The following is a 14,598-nucleotide window of genomic DNA, read 5'->3' as shown; positions in this document are numbered from 1 at the left end:
TTTGTCTCATAGACTGCCATTTATTTAAACTCTGGTCAAATGGTCAAACATCTGATCAAAGTCGGAGTTTAAAATAAATGATTTTTTTTGGTCAGGTAAATATTAGATTTAATTGTCAAACGGTACAAAACCATTTGAATTCCTGAGTGGAGAAAAACACGGTGCATGATTGTGTTTTCTCGGAAATTGTTACACACTTGCAGATACACACGCCAGTAATAATTACCGTCCCACTATTTTTTTGTTACCGTTAGACACATGACACGTGTCCCACTACTGTTTCCTCTCGGTGAATCGTGCACACACATATATATCAGTTTTAAAAAGTTTTTAACTTTTTTTTAACTCACGATTTTTTTACCGTCTCTCTCTCACACACTTTACTCTTCAATTTTTACTACACATTTCATCAACCACCTTACATACATTCTCTCAAACTCTCATTTTCTTTCAGAAATTATGTCGACAACAACATTTGAGTTCGATGGGGCGAAGTTTGTCACCAACAATTACGCTGCCATTCTTGATAACAATGAAGCCCCCAAGGAATTTCATCTTATTCAAGACTTTCTGGCACACAGCGAGTTGATGTATGCTTTGACTCAGCCAGAGTCTATTTCTCCTTCGCAAGTCCTCACCTTTTGGAGGACAGCTAATTATGATGATGGGGGTGACCATGGCTCTCCATCCTTGACCTGTGAATATGAAGGTCAGGAGTACTTCGTTTCCCCAGCAACTGTCAGGAAGGCTCTTCATCTGCCTGAGCACAACAAATTTGATTCCCTGCTCAAACTCTGAGGGACATGATGATCTTCTTTGGCTATTCAGCAAGCACTGATAAGATGGGGGAACTCAAGCGTCCACATCTCTGCAAGGAGTGAAGCTTCTACTATGACTGCATCACACGGGCCTTCGGCAATAAATGTAGCAATTTTGATGATATCCCTCTTTTCAGTCAGCAAATCGGGTATTCTCTGATTCATAATCTTAAGTTTGATTATGCTACGTCTATACTACGATTTATTGGAGATAGGAGAAAAGAGAATATGAATATTGTGTATTATGCTAGATTTTGTCAGCTTATATTCTCTTACTGTTTTCCTGATGTACCTATACCTGAAAATGGGAATGAACTGCCATTTAAAATTACAAAGCGTGCATTTACTGATCTTATCAAGAAGGACAGTAAAAAACCCAATGCACCAGTTTTTGCTATTCCTGTTACAGTTCAGGACAAATTGAGGGTTGCCATGCCTGACAAATATGGACCCTTATTCTCTGATGAGAATTTACCACATCCTCCCTCCTGTACTGCTCACACAGACATTGTTCCAACCTCTGGTCCTTCCCAACAAGTGCCAGTTGTAAAATCTGACCAAATCTTACCCTCTGGTCCTTCCCAAAAAGGGCCAGTTGAAACATCTTCACCTAAAAGAGTTCTCAGATCTTCAAAGTCCCCAACCAAACCATCTCCTCCTCTCAGAAAAAGAAGATTCTTACCGAAGATATCAGACTCTGACTCTGATGAAGCACCCCCACCTCCTCCACCAGCTAAGAAATAGAGGAAGAAGATCAAGCCCACTAATATTACTGACCAGACTGTTGAGCCACCTCAGTCAGAGGATCCCAAACAGGCCTTGATCCCATTCTCTGATCAACCTTCAAGTGCAGAGCCAATCATGATTGCACCTATCTCTGCAGTTCCACTTGACACAATGGCAGCTGACATCCAAATATCAGAATCAATCTCTGAACAAAATGATCAACCAGCAGTGGCCAAATCAGATGAAGGATTGAAGTTGAATCAGGAATCTATGATTCAACATGAAGACAATTCTACAGCTGATACTCATGTATCAGAAGATTCACAAATAGAGCTTGTATTGCAAATGATTCAAGACTCTCTGATTCAACCTGAAGAAAATGTTGCAGCTCCTGTTCAGGAGGTTCCTACAGCTGCAAATTCTGATGCAGCTACTGAAGCTCTGGATTCACACACTCTGAGCATCTTTGTTGATGATAATGAAGATGATGATGCAACAGAGGCCACATCCTTTCCTGTGCAGACTACTGATCTTCCAATTCCAATCTCTGATCCAGTCAGGGATACTACATAAGTAAGGGTTGGATCTCCAATTACAGCACTGTCACCAGCCCGAGAATCTTCTCCTCCTAGAGCACCTACTCCAGTTCCAAGCTCTCCACTTCCATCTCCTATGCCTGCACAGAGAAGAGTCTGTCACTTATCTTACTTTCAGAAGATGTGCAGATCTACACCTCCTTCTGTTGAAGACAGACTTGCCTCCATTGAGGCCACTCAAACATCAATGCAGCATACTCTGGCTGATTTGAGCTCTTTTGTAGCTCAGCTGGTTCAAGTTCTCACCTCTGCTGATGTCAAAAAGGGGGAGAAAATATCTAAAGACAAATGCAAATCTGACCAGCAGATCACAAAGAAAAAGCCAGATGGTGATGAAGAAGGCAATAGGGAGATTGCTGCTGAAAAGCAGTTAAAGCTGCTGCAAATCAAGAACAAGGAAAGGAGTGATAAGGGTGCAAACTCTGATAGACCCAGAGATTCTCAACAAAAACACAAGTCTATGGAGCTGACTGTTGTGTCTCAAGTTCAGAGCATAAGGGAAGCAGTCAGAGTTTCTGATGTTATATCTAAAGAAATAGCTCTTGTGAACTCTGAGGTTGAGAAAAAGAAAGAAGATCTGATTTCTGGATCAGATAAGCTGATTGAAGCTGGAGACCCTGAGTCTCAGAAATTCTGCCAAACTCTGAAGTTCAGAGGCAGAGAAACCACCCTATTCTACAAATCTCCTTCTTTGCAAGCCATTGATGAAGCTGTAGCAAGGAAGATATTTGAAAAGGAAAATCCAGGAGTGGATATCGAAGCCATCAGACTTGAGGAAGAAAGACTAGCTGCTGAGAAGATGAAGATCAGCAAGACAAAGTCTGATGAGCAAAAACAAGTTACTGATCCCTCACAGAAACAGAAGAATCCAAAGCAAAAAGGGATAGTTATTAGTGAGGTGAACTACACTGATATCAACAGACCAAGAACCAGGTCTCAAACTCACTTTGAGTCTGATTCAAAAGACAAAGGAAAGAAAACTGTTGATGGAGTTCCTCCTGTTCCTCCTATGATCAAGAAATCAATTGTCAAGATAGCATCAGAGAATCCTTCTCAGAGAATGATAAAGCTAAGCAGGAATGCAAATATAATCACTGATGTCTCTGATCAAACAGAAGAAGAAGAAGCTGGATTGACCAGAAGAAGAAAGGGTGAAGACAAATCAATCTCTGATATAACTTTAACCTCTGACAATGCTCAAGTTGTAGTTCCAGTAACAGAAGAGAAGACTAAGACTGAAGACGCTACAGTCTCTTGGCTGAAGATAAAATCTGAGAAAATTCAAGATCAGAAAAAGAAGAGTCTCTTTGGAAGCCTTGGTACAAGTCTGTACAAGGAAAGTTCAACGCTAACCAGAATCAGAACACATGGAACCAGAGGAAAGGAAGCTTATGATACTACTGGTCTAGGTCACAGAAAGGAGAAAATTCAAACAAGTTCAGCAACCACTTTCAGAGATCCTTATCCTCTGACTGAGAAAGTGGGAGAGGCTGTTACTCAGAAGGACTTAGATAAAGTAGAATCAATGCAGATTCTCATGGATACTCATGATGGCACAGGCAACAAAGAAAAGATTGCTATATTTCTGGAGTCTGGCAGAGTTTACAGAGTCTCAGAAGCTGATCTATTGCTGAAATCTCTGAGAGAGCTTGAACATTTTCATTATATGCTGGAAATCAAGAATGAAGCTACTCAGAGATGGTCTGATCTGATGAAGAGGACTATTAATGAGAAAAGAAGATTCTATGGGATAAAGTTTGATGAAGAATATATTCCAAGAATAACTCAAGATAATGGTTCTGAAATTCTTATGGAGAAGAATAGTGCTGTAATGAAGACTATTGCAAATACCAGAATCTTAGGTTATAATAATGATGCAGACAGACCAAGAGTGATTCAGCTGGGAGATGCAATGCAAAGAAGCAAGGTGAAAGCCTTGAGAGCAGCTATCTATCAGACTGGGGATGAAACTGAAGAACTCAGAAATGTTAAAGCCCAGATGATACAGATTTTAAAGCTGAAGGAAGAAAATCTGATCAACCAGTTTGTCAGAGAAAGCTATGGATATAGGTTGATTTGATAGATAGTTCTGCTGGTCCTGTAAGTTGTAATTAGTTCTGTAAATTAATTATTTCATGCATTTGTCCTTGATAGTTTTTGACATCATCAGTACATATATATATAACTTGTTCATTCTATCTAATGTACAAGTTGGGGTAGATTGTTACATATTTGATGATGTCACAGGTATCTAACTTGTTTAGTGTTCTGCAAATGTCAGAGTTTAGCTGGAAATCAGAGTTTAACGACTGCCAGCTGGATCAGAGTTTATCGATGATCAGAGTTTGCAGGCGGCTGATTTTCAGGAGCAGATTTGGATAAACAAGGAAGATCAAGATCAAGGAAGATTGTGCAAATCAGGACAGCAAAAGGATAGCTACTGATTAGATTATTTTAGGAAGCAGATAATTGTGAATCAATCAGTAGATATCATGTAACTGTGTATATAAACACAGATTAGGGTTTACTCTACAAGAGTTAAAACATCGAGAATATTATTCTTGTAACCCAGCAGCTCTTAGTGATAAGTTATAAATCACTAAGAGAGTTTTTGTAACCTACTAAGTTTTGTGAATAAGAGTTTACTTTGTTAATTCTCTTATTTCAGTATTCTGTTATTGATTTTGTTCACTATATTAATTTATATAGTGATTAATTTCGGCCTAACACTAAAGATCAACTTCTCCTTCTTCGATATCAGAATCGTGAAGAATAGGAGTTGACGGTTCTTCTCTGGTTGGCACTTCTGATGTAGTGGACTCACCACGCTTCTTACGTTCCCTTGCCAGAGCTAGTTGATGTAACACTTCCATCTCCACGGGGTCTTCCTGGAAGTTTGATGGATGAGATTTAGTAACACCCTTCATCCTTCGAAAGTATTGAGAAATGTTCCTTCGGGTGCAGTAAGACAAGATCACATCATCAGGATCAGACTTGGCTTTAGAAGCGAAGCCCTTGGTTCGAAGTAGAGTGGATGCTAGAGCCAGTTGCTTAGCAGGATACTTAGGTAAAGCTTCTTCATTCAGATATACAGTGCTTAAGAGCTCCTTGTGAATGAACTTTATACTATATGGATTTTTGACAACCTGTGGACTATTGAAGACAGCACAATCCATCAGCTTGTCACGAAGAAGTTCGTTCAGGTTGGAGCATCGCTTTACCTTATTGCGAAGTACCCAGAGCTCAGACACAGAGAATGATTTAAGAAATTCAACAGATAACCTGAATGAACCATTTCTCCGTGTATATACAATCAGCTCCACACTGTTCTAGCAAGTTATTGACTCCAACAGTGAAGTAATCAATTTCTAAAGCGAAGGCATGCATAAAGATATCATCGTCAGGGTTTACCTCTTGAAGATTGTAGATCAGAGATAAGAACTTTCTGTCATTGAAAGGCTCCCTTTGAGGTCCACTGAAAATCCTCTTTGCTATGTCCCAGCTTTTTCCAACTTTCCTTTTTATATTGAGATTCTTCTGCTTGCACGCAGCATCATATATTTTCTGCTTCTCTTTCTTGATTTGATCCTCAGTGATCAGCTTGTCCTCTAGAAGTTTCTGGTAATCACGAAGTTTACGCTTCCTAGCTTCATTCTCAGCTTTAAACTTCCGGACATTTTCTTCGTGTTCAGGATCAACAGGTTTGAAAGGCCTTATTCAAAGGTATATGTCTAATCCTATTTTGTACAACCAGTGATAACTCAACTAGTGTCTGATAACCACTCAACTTGTAAGTCAACCTGGATTGGTCTCTGATAAGTTATGATAGTAGATAATAGATAGTTTAGTTGGAATCAGTTCAAGAAAGTCTAGTAAATACAAGAATCAGAATGTCAGAAGAATTCCAAGATTTCTGTTGCAAGCCACTGGAAGAAGTTCATTTCATATGATCAAGCCTCAGTGTCAAATAAATTGTGTAGCAGTTCAAGGAGTTCAGAAGGTACGAAGATTCAAGTATTTATTTCATCAGAGATTCCATATGTGTACTGAAATGAAGAAGAACTAAAAGACAAAGATTCGAAGACCCGGCCACAGCTCAAATGTTTAATTGATGGAGAATATTCAATTTAGTTAGGCAAAGATGAACTAGACAGTACATTTGTGTGCCAGCTATTTATATTGAATATTTAACATCAAAGGAAGGTGGTCGTTCAAGCCGTGTGATGATCAAGACGAAGGCTCAAGACATTTGCTTTCTGGAATATAGAGTTTTTAATTAATTCTTTGTTAAATAATTAATCTCTATTAATTTATTTAGTTGTTAAATTAATTCAATTAGAATTAATTTGATAATTAAGTTTATTAATAAGTTAATTGATTTAGAATTAATTTACAAAAAGAAAGCAAAAGAAAGAAGGCCAAAAGGAAGGACAAGGAGACCGCTGCTCAGACCTGTCTAGCTATGGGAAAAAGAATTATCACCAACGCAATGGAGTGTGATATATTCTTGAAGCTGGAACCCCGGTTGGAATTGATTTATAATTTTCAAAGCAAAAGGGATCCGGTTCTAGACCCACAGGAGACCGAATCTTAGACCTGTCTGAGTATGAGGGAAAAGAATTATCACCAACGCTATGGAAAGTGATATAATCTTAAAGCTGGAACCCCGGATGCAATTAAAATATTATTTTCAAGGCAAAAGGAGTCTGGTTCCTGGCCCTCTAGAGACCGCAGCTTAGACCGTAAAATTTATTTATATTAATAAATATTTTAATTAATTAGAAAATTATATTTATAAATGTCTAATAATATTAGATATTTATTTATATAATTTCTGGATTAAATTAAATATTTATTAATTAAAGATTATAAGCTGTGCGGGATTAAAAGCATTTCTAAGGAGCTGGCTATAATAAGACGAGATAGACTAAAAGACGGAAGTTAATAAACTTCAGCGTGTACACCTGATCTAGTTTGTCTTGCCGAATGGATTAATGTTGCAGCAAGACAATTCAAATGAATTGTCTTGCCGAAGTTAACACCTCTGCCAAGACAATTGGTTTGTCTTGCCGAGAGTTTCTCCTCTGCCAAGACAATCCTTTTGTCTTGCCGAATGCTTGAAGGTATGCAAGACAATCCTGAATTGTCTTGCCGATTCTAGTGATTGTCTTTCTGTCAATAGGATTGTCATACCTTCCCTTCTAATTGTCTTTCTGACTTGGTTAAAGCTTGGTAGACAATCTGTAATTGTCTTTCCTTGCCTTATATTGTCTTGCCCAAGCCTAGATTGTCATACCTTCTTTGTATTTGTCTTTCCTAGCTTGTAATTGTCTTGTCTAGTGATTGTCTTTCATGTACAAAGATTTGCCTATAAATATGGCTTAGTTTCTTCATTTGAAAGTGTTCATCTCTTTGATTTCAAAGCATTGTAAAGCTTTCAAGTTGTGCTAAACTTGCTATTCGTTAAATCCACAGTTTTCTGTGCTTTGATCATTCGGTTGTTTTATACCGCTAAGTTAGAATACTTCCTGTCAAATTTATTCTATGAACTAGTGGACTTTAAAACTGAACCATATTAATTTAATAACGACTTTCAAGTTTAAATTACTTTTTACTTGAACCTTGTTTATTTAATTAATCAAAATCTGATTATCCAGTTATATTTAAATCAGATTTATTCCGCGCGAATTTTTTGACGATTGTATTCAACCCCCCTTCTACAATCGTATCGGGACCTAACAATTGGCATCAGAGCGGTTGATATAATCTACCTTATCAGTACCTACACTCACTCTGAAAATTTCTAAAAATTCCAAATAATTTTTTATTCGAAATAATTTTATTCCAAAAATTATTTCTGACCGAAAATTATTTTTCCTTCAAAAATCCAATCTTTTCCCAAATAATTGTTTATTCGAAATAATTTTATTTCTAAAATTATTTCTGATCGAAAATTATTTTTATTTCAAATCTTTTTCCAAATAATTTTTAATTCGAAATAATTTTATTCCAAAAATTATTTCTGATCGAAAATTATTTTTCTTTCAAATCTTTTTCCAAATAATTTTTAATTCGAAATAATTTTATTCCAAAAATTATTTCTGATCGAAAGTTATTTTTCTTTCAAATCTTTTTTCAAATAATTTTTAATTCGAGATAATTTTATTCCAAAAATTATTTTTGATTGAAAATTATTTTTTCTGTCAAAATCCAAATCTTTTCTCAAACACTCAAACACCCAATCTTCTACCATGTCTACCGCAAAAATTAGCAGCATTAAAATTCCACCTTTTGACAAGGCTAATTTTGGTCTTTGGACGAGACACATGCTTTTGTTCCTCCGGGCGGCGAATAAAAAATACATAAATATTTTGACGAAGGGTCTTTCGCCCCCAATGAATATTATCTTGGAACATACTGAAGATGGAGTTACTATTCCTCACAGAACCTATCTGAAAACACCTGCTGAGTTCTCGGATGAGGATAATGAGCTGATAAATCTAGATGTAACTCTACAGCTCATTCTAATCGAATCATTGGATCCAGTAATGTACAATAATGTTGTCAATTGTACAAGTGCTAAGCAGATATGGGACACTCTGCAAATTATCAATGAAGGATCCGAGGAAGTACGGGAAAACAAGAAGGAAATTCTTGTGGCTCAATACGAGCAATTTGGTTCTAATCCCGGAGAAGGAATTTCTGAAGTATTCATCATATTCAACAATTTGATAAACAATCTGAATCTGAATGGGAAATACTACGACAACAAGGAGGTGAACCTGAAGTTTTTGCTGACGCTTCCTGAGCATCTAGAGCATAGGATAACTGCCATCAGAGAGAGCAGAGATCTGTCAGAGATTTCACTAGAAAAACTCTATGGCGTTCTGAAAACCTATGAGTTGGAACAGGTCCAGATGAAATGTAATGACCCGGATTTTTTAAAAATATTTTTATTAGTATTAAAAGTGATTTTCTTCAAAGAAGGGAATAAGATTTAATATTTTATTGCAGTTTAATGAGTTTTCAAGGTTTTATATTTAAACCCCGGGTTATTGTGTTATTGATAAATAATTGTACTTTCAAAACTGATTTTCATATATTGTTTTGAAAATTCTGTATGGATATTATGTGAATATATGTGTTATGTGATTAAGTGGTATTGGTGGATTTGTTGGTTAATTAATTATGGTTAATTATGAGTATTATATGATTAATATATGAATTTTTGTGAATTTTGTGTTATCTAGTTTATTGAGCTGAATGCTCGTATATGTTCGTATTCGCGAGATTTCAATTTCTATATGTTCAGGAGAAAATATAGTTTATTTGGATATTTTCATATCGATTTATGGAATGTTAGATGATTTTATAATCGATTTACGGATTTAATTGTGTATATTTATATTTATTTATTAATTATTTGACTTCCGTAAAACCGTCCACTCGTAACGAGGTAGCAAATTTTCTTCCCGGAAGTTTCAACAAAACTGACCTTTAGCCTAATTTGAATATTCCGGACACTTTTCGTGTTTTGACTTTTTCGATCCGGAGTACGGTTTTCCTCGTAGTCGGTCCGGCGGAGTTTTTCGGGTATTTTAATTGTTGATAATTATCCAGTTTGTCTCGATAAACGTGAAACAAGATATTTTGATTATTATATTCATCCTCATCTTGTAATAATTGCAATGGGACCCGCAAACCAATCATTGAGTTTAAAAGCCCCGTTTTGATGATTATCTCGAAAACCGGTACCGATTGGACCCCGTTTTATTAATATAAAGCTATTAAATACGTATTTTCATGTCATATACGATCCAAAGGGGTACCAATTATTTGTAAATATAAATAGACCTTTCTAGAGCTTATTTTCACCGTAGAAATCATTTCACCAGTTTCTCTGCACGAATACCGAGAGAAACCGAGCGGTGTTCTTCGTGTTCTTCATAATCAAACGAAGATTTGAAGGTGTTATTGGAATCCGATGGAGGCGTATGAATAGTCAAAACGAAGCTATCGACGCGTAGAATCCAGTTTAATCAATCATAACCGTGCAGATTTCACGGGTAATTTCTTATTAATTTTTGAAAATTCGAATTTATATGATTTTAATTTTGAGTTTCTGCAAACGATGTTGTTTGATTGATTTGATGATGCCATGTTGTAGAGCGTGTTTTTCTCGTCGTTTTGGTATATTATATGTTGAATTTGGAGTTCGAAATCATATAGAAAAGTCGGTTTGATTCTTGGAGTAGGTGTTCTTGGTGTTCTTGAGTTTTTCGCCGGAAAATATTGATTTTTGGCCGGAGATTTCGTTCTGATAGTTCTGGGCAGAATCTAAGGGTCTAGGCGCGTATATAGTGTCCTGGTTGATCATTTTGTGGGTTCAGAATCGACGAAGGAGCTGTATAGGAGGCCATCGGGATCGAAGAAAGCTCGCCGCCGGCGAAGCTTTCTGTCGATTTTCCGGCCGATTGGTTGATGGGTTGGCTGTTATGAAGCCATGGGAGAGTTCCTAATGGCTTATACGTGTGTTCTGCTCAGTTTGGTGAGCGGTGGTGGTCGGTAACGCCGTTTCCGGCGAAACTAGTAAAGGCCGGCGGCAAATTGCCGTTTGGCCACCCAACTTATGAAGATGATGAAGTTGTGGTATCGCAGTTTCAAATCTTACAAAAACACCCCTGTAACTTTGAAAAGTTACAGTCTAAACCTTGGACAAAAACTTTCAAAAGTTTACAAAATAAACCTTTTGATTTAATTTTCTAAAATTGTTTTATTTAATTATTTTAAATTCCAAAAATAGTTTTTAATTATTTGTTTATTCAAAAATAAATCTAAATTAGTTTGTTAATTAATTTTAATTAGTAATTAATTATTTTAATTGGTCAATTAATTTAAATATTAATTGATTAATTATTTTAATTAATTATTAATTGATTTAATTGATTAATTAATTGGATTTAATTAATCCTTTTTGATTTAAAAATTCCGAAAAATAGTTTCGAGCTTTAAAATATTTTTCCAAATTATTTTCAAGGCTCGATAATTGTTTATGAATGATTTCAAGTCCAATTTCAAGTATTTGGGACTTGATTATTTATCTGAAAAGTGATTCTTTTATCGATTTTAATTCCGAAAAATGTTTAAAAATTTCCAGAAAATTCCCGAAAAATTATTTTAAACCCGAGACTCGATTTGACATTAGTCGGGATGGGAAATCTCATGTGTTATGTGATGTGTGTTATTAGAGTGATGTATTATGTGTTGATAGAGGAAGTAGGAAACAATTTGGATCATAACTTTTGATCCGTAAATCGGAATCAAGTGAAACGAAAGAGAGATAGAAGCTTATAAAGTCTAGTTTGATATAACATAATAATATGATGGAGTCGAGAATGTGAATAATTGTTGTTAAATGTGCACAATATGATTATATGTTATTTGATTGCTATTAATTGATGATTACGTGATATACATGTTTATTCATGATAGTATACACGTGTGATAAAAGATTTGGATGACATAGTGTCGTGAGTTGATTGATATTGGATAAGAATATATGGATTATAGTAATTGGATCTTGTGGGTTGATTGTTGATTGAGATAGGATAACAGGTGGATAGTCTAATAAATAGACGAGACGATGTCGGATTTTCGATAGGATTCATATGATAAGTGATTGGTAATATGTTATGTGGAATATGACTTGACTATATGGTAGAGTCAAAGCATGATTACGTGTTAAGTGATATGTGATAAGTTTAAAGGGGTATATAAGTGGGTATCGATATACGTGATATGTATATGCGATATATTGTTTAGTGACTATAGTATTATCTTATTCTCGTAAAGGATTTGGACGAGACGTGTACGCTCGAAGACGTCAGAAAGTCGGAATGGTATTGCAAAGCGAATAAGGGATGAATCGAGTAAGCGAAGCGATGTGGCGAATAGAGTATAGCTAGAGATGGTCTAGAGATTATGAGATGCATAGATTGTGAAAGTGGAAAGATGAGAATGAGCTGTGAGACGGGAGTCAGATTTAAGGCAAGTATCCTATACCCATCTTTTGGATATCTTGCAATTATTCTGATCCATTCTTTTCGTATGTGTTGCAAATATTCGTTCCTCTCTTTTTCATATTTGGAAAGTGCAAATATTTTTATCCATCCTTTTCTAATCCTCAAAAATTCAGATAATTCCAGTTTTACAAATTATTCGAAGTTCAAATTGTCATTGAAGCATGTGTTGCTCAGTGATAGTTAGAGCTTTGAATGAATTGGGATCTTCTTGATTATTCAGCCCGCCATTGTCATGCTGGTTTAGCAGGCTAAATTCAGTTGCTTAGCCGATAATGGAGGATATTGAATAGTTAGGGATTTCCTGAACTATGATTTATGAAAGGATGGACTGTGACTTATGAAAAGTTTATTATCAAAGTTTGATTTGAAATTATTCAGTTGTTGATGATGATTATGATTATGTTCTGTTAATTTACATTGGTTTCTTGAATTGAATTAGAGAATTGGATTATTGTTTTTTATATAAACATGTGGACCAGATGAGTGGTCAGACCAAATGAGTGGTCATGTTAGGCCAATGAGTGCCTTGGATCCAGTGACAGAGCATGGCGGGGCCTGCTCGGGGTTAGGTATGACTGATCAGCATCCTAACCTTGGTTTTTAATTAAAATGTGATAGTCCAATTCAATAATTCTCTTGTGAAGGATTGAATTCCTCAGGTTTCTATTGCTGCAAGGTATTGTGATTCTTTTATACAATACCTGAATTTGTGAACTCAGGTTGAATCTTTTTATATCTTGAACTCGAGAATTTCTGTTATATCACTTCAGAACTTTCATTGTTTATTATTACTTGCTGAGCATTGTTGCTCACTCTTGCTATTCCTTTCTTAATCATTTCAGAAAGGATTAAAGATGAATGGCTAGACTATGATTGCGAGTAAGGCTAATGCTAGGCGAGGAGACAGAGTTGAGGATCCAGTGGTCGAGGAGTGTTCAGGAAAGTTGATGAGGTTGGTGCAAGCTGGAATAGTTGACAGTGATTCTTCTTATCGAAGATGATCTGATTTGGTAAGAGATGTTGTGTAATAATAGTGGTAGATTCTAATTTCAATACTGTAACCTGGATGCGATCCTGTTGCTTTTAGGGGGTTTAAATGTTGTCTTGAAATTCTCCTATTATGGCTTTCAAGTTTGAAATTTAGGTTTTAAAATCATTCGATTTATGTTCTCATTCAAATCTTTTATTAAATGTTTTCAGGTTTTAAATTCTCTGATTTTATTATCTTTTGAAAAAAAAAAAAATTTACAGGTTTTTGAAGTGTTTTAAAAATGGTTTTGTGTGGTGACGTCAGAATCCAGACCCCCGGATTCCTGGACCGTCACAGTTGGTATCAGAGCAACAGGTTACAAGTTATTGAAATTTGAATATAGATTATAGTTTAAGTTCTATTGATGAGGAATGTTGTGTGACCTCATACAGAGGTATTGTGAGACTATTTAGAAATAGTCTAGAGATGCGATAGAGGTATAGAATCTGGTTAGACGATCAAGTTGAGTGTATAGGTTTAGAGAGATTTTGATTCTTAAGTCTAGACACTTGGATTTCTAGTATGTTGACTAATTGAGATGATGAATTGCGTGAAAGGTCAAGATTAGACCTAGATAGAAGAGTTTGATAGTGAATGATTGAATTGAGAATGGTGAAAATGCAGCGTTCAGAGTATTCTGACTATACTGCATATGTGAAACTGGATTATTGTATTGATTTGAGGATGATATAAATGCATGGTTCATAGTATGTTGACCATGTCAGATATTTGGAAGATGTATATTATTTTGAGTGAAGATATGAAGAGTAAGTGTAGAGTATGAGTTGTATTGGATTAGAAGGAGAGATTGGTTGATAGGTGAGAAGTGAATGATAGAGAGTACGTGGAATTGAGTCCAGTTATCAGAGATGATGTCTACGAGTAAGTTAGAACGTTAGTCCTCGACGACGACGCTTTAAGTAAGCGGGACAAGGTGGGCCCATAACCCACAGGGCGACGATTCAGAAAATCGAAGATATGCTACGTGTTGTGTTATGGACTTCAAAGGCAACTGGATGAAGCATGAGAACGTGGACTACATGGGCGAGAGTTATTACGAACGATAACGTCTACGATGACATCTTATGAGGCTATTACGAGTCAAATCGATTGATTATCAAGAACGTTGAAAAGAAGACATATATCGAACAATGATTTATTGAGGCGGAACGAAAATCTGAGAAGACCTTGGCAATACCTCTCTTCAACTAAAGGTTCTTTTAATTCTTTTCTCATCAGTGAGATATTATCATGATATCCTTTCGACCAAAGTTTTGATAAATGAGATCTTCAATTTCTCAAATTCTAAGATGACATTGATATTGATTATTGGTATGAGTTGGCAA

The 14,598-nt window shown here is 35.9% G+C and overlaps 1 long non-coding RNA gene across 1 annotated transcript; it reads left to right on the top strand.

Moving 5' to 3' along the window:
* Nucleotides 1-9,890: 9,890 nt before the first annotated feature.
* LOC135152581 (uncharacterized) lies at nucleotides 9,891-13,341 on the top strand. The gene is made up of 3 exons (XR_010291871.1): nucleotides 9,891-10,206; nucleotides 11,993-12,187; nucleotides 13,065-13,341. It is a non-coding gene; the product is annotated as an uncharacterized LOC135152581 (long non-coding RNA).
* Nucleotides 13,342-14,598: the final 1,257 nt, after the last annotated feature.

This window comes from Daucus carota, chromosome 5, assembly GCF_001625215.2.
Source record: "Daucus carota subsp. sativus chromosome 5, DH1 v3.0, whole genome shotgun sequence".
Lineage (NCBI taxonomy): Eukaryota > Viridiplantae > Streptophyta > Magnoliopsida > Apiales > Apiaceae > Daucus > Daucus carota.
This window is presented reverse-complemented; position numbering and strand designations above follow the sequence as displayed.